Here is a 3555-nt window from a genome sequence, read left to right on the forward strand (position 1 = left end):
ACGCTCAGCGAAAAACAAACTTTATCGTACAGTAGAAAAATGACATTTCATGAAATCGGAGTTAATACAACCAATGAACACACACAAACATACATATCTGTACGTTAACTAGCTGAAGGTGTATACGTAGTATAAAGAGTGTATGAACTGTTTGATCTGAATATTTATCTACTCTTGTGCAGGTTACGTTCAGCGTGCTGGATCAGACAGGTGGCAATAATCACTGGTCATTATCCTTCGATGCTAAAGAAGATTTATGAAAAATGTCCCGATTGTTTTAACCGACATTTTGAGAAGAACAACAAAGGTTGGGGGTTCACGACTTTCATCAGCCATGCTGACCTTGAAAGTACCTATAACCCTTACTTACGTAACGACACGATTCAACTAGCGGTGATCATTCAGTAGTGGTCATCAGACAAATATTTTATTTAACGCCAAACTCTTTGTTCTCAAGTAATAAACTTTACAAACTGGACAAGTCTGGTGTCTGAAATTTCTGAACAACAAAGGACTAATGGACTCTGCAATTCGTTGTAAAGTAGAGTCAGTCTACGGACTTCCAACATTAAAATCTGAGGTTCGTTGACCAGCGATGGACGCAGCAGATAACAAATAAACTTGTATTAACTGTACTGAATTATTCTATTTCACATACAAAAATACAGGGAGAAAAAAAGGTTTATTTCAAATGATTTTAAAAATTAGAGAAGATTCATGACTGTTGTGGAAATCAATGTTAATTAGAAATAATATGGTAGTGCCTTCATTGGATTCAAAACAACCAATCAAATGTCTACAATGTTACTAAATACGATTGTATTGGATGGTAGTGCCTTCATTGGATTCAAAACAACCAATCAAATATCTACAATACGACTAAATACGATTCTATTGGCTGTTAATATATATATTACTGCATAACGCTTTCAACTGTCAACTGTACGTTGAGCTAAAAAAAAATACAAAGAAAATGTATCTTCTTTTTGATTTTGTAGATTTGAAATTTAGATGTTGTTCAATTAGACCAATGTTTGAAGTATGTTGTTCAATTAGACCAATGTCAAAACATATAGTCTGACGAAATCAAGGGAAAAAACAGAACACGAAACGGTAGCTCAAATAAGAACATCTATAGCTCCTAATGTCATGTGAGTCAAAAAGCTATAACTACAAATCATGCGGGTCATTTAATTATAGCTTCTAAAATTATATAGGTCAGTTAATCATAGCTTCCAAAGTCATGCAGTTCAAACAACCATAACTAAAAATCAAGCGGGTAAAAAAAAAACTATAACTATGAGTCATGCGTGTCAGACAACCATAACTACAAGTCACGTGGGTCAAACAGCCATAACTACAAGTCATGAGGGCCAAACAGCCACAACTACAAGTCATGTGTGCCAACAGCCACAACTACAAGTCATGCGTGTCAGACAACCATAGCTACGAGTCACGTGGGTCAAACAGCCATAACTACAAGTCATACGGGTCAATTAATCATAGCTTCTAACGTACTGTTGGTCAGTACAAGTCTTACGGTTCAAACAGCCATATCTACAAGTAATGTGAGTCAAACAACCAAAATTAGGAGCCATGCGAGTCAAAAAACTATAACTATAAGTCATGTATGTCAGTCAGTCATAGATACAAGTCATGTAAATCAAATAACCATAACTACAATTCACACGGATAAAAAAAACCGTAATTACAAGTCATGCGGGTCAAACAACCATAACTACATATCATGAGGGTCGTATTTCAACAAATCACATTGAACGAGATTCAGAAACATTTTTTTTATCAATTAAAACAAAAAAGGCGCCAGTTTTAAGGAATTAGGATAATTTGGATTTCCACGACAGTGTAGACTTAGAATTAGGATAATTTGGATTTCCATGACAGTGTGGACTTAGAATTAGGATAATTTGGATTTCCATGACAGGTGGACTTAGAATTAGGATAATTTGGATTTCCATGACAGTATGGACTTCGAATTAGGATAATTTGGATTTCCATGACAGTGTGGACTTAGAATTAGGATAATTTGGGTTTCCATGACAGTATGGACTTAGAATTAGGATAATTTGGGTTTCCATGACAGTGTGGACTTAGAATCAGGATACACCAACAGATGAAACACTTATATTGTTTAAGGTTACTGTTGTAGTTGCCAAACAATATATATATACATTGTTCCTAGTTCTTTGCTAGAGGGCGTTATACTGCACTCACTGAGGAATAGTAAAAGGACGCCCCTAACGTCGTACACCAACAGATGAAACCCTTATATTGTTTAAGGTTACTCTTGTAGTTGCCAAACAATATATACTGTTTTGGGTCATTGAAGCAATATAAGCAGCAAGTGACACTCTCCAATTAAAAATACAGTTTCCAGGATGAATGTCAAACAGCTTGATAAATATCGTTGTTTGTTATAAATAACGTGACAATATTTAACAAGCCCAGATATAAAAACAAACTTTTCAGTCAGTTATGCAAGGTGATCGATCATTTATATATATTATATATATATACTATACACCAGATAAATAAATCAATATATCTAATGTTAAAAAATACATTAATTGTCTATAGGCGATTAAAACCAGCACTACGTAACAGTAACGAACTTAATACAAAACAAAAAACAACATTATAATGAAACCAAAATATGTAGCAATGAATGATTCCCTAGAGGGCGTCGCGGTAGCAGTCACAGATGTTGTTGTTGTTTTAGCGCAAAACTTCACAATTGCTGGCTATCTGCACACTGTCTCCGAAGGGAATCGACCCTCGGATTTTAGTGTTATTTGTCCGTTAAGTTACCGCTGTATCTTTTAACGTTGTGAATTTTAGTTAACGTTTGTTTGTTTGTTAAAATTCGCGCAAAGCTACTCGAGGTATATCTGCGCTAGCCGTCCATAATTTAGAAGTGGTAGATCAGAAGGAAGGCAGTTAGTCATTTCCACCCATCGCTAACTCTTGGGCTATTCTTTTACCAACGAAAAGTGGGATTGACCAACACATAATAACGCATCCACGGCCTAAGTGGCGAGTATTTGTGGTGGCGAGTCGAGCACCCTAACCACCAGGTCATGCCAATTATTTAAAGAATAAGAAAACGTGCTTGTATATTTTTTATACTTATTGTTTTTAAATTCATAAACTCGTAACTCGACGACAATGTGACAAAAAAAATCAACATTTTACAGTAGTATATATTTTAAATCCCCAGACTTACCACTGAGCAACTGGGAGGGGGGAGATGAACTTTTCATCCTGTCAAAAATAACCCACTGATCAGAATTTTCTAACGAACTATCTATAATGATATAAAACACCTAACACCAGTAGCTTACAATGAAATATTCTTCAAAAATAACCCACTGATCAGAATTTTCTAACGAAGTATCTATAATGATATAAAACACCTAACACCTAAACACCTAACACCAGTAGCTTACAATGAAATATTCTTCAAAAATAACCCACTGATCAGAATTTTCTAACGAAGTATCTATAATGATATAAAACACCTAACACCTAAACACC

This window comes from Limulus polyphemus, unplaced genomic scaffold (assembly GCF_000517525.1).
Source record: "Limulus polyphemus unplaced genomic scaffold, Limulus_polyphemus-2.1.2 Scaffold7551, whole genome shotgun sequence".
Classification (NCBI taxonomy): Eukaryota; Metazoa; Arthropoda; class Merostomata; order Xiphosura; family Limulidae; genus Limulus; species Limulus polyphemus.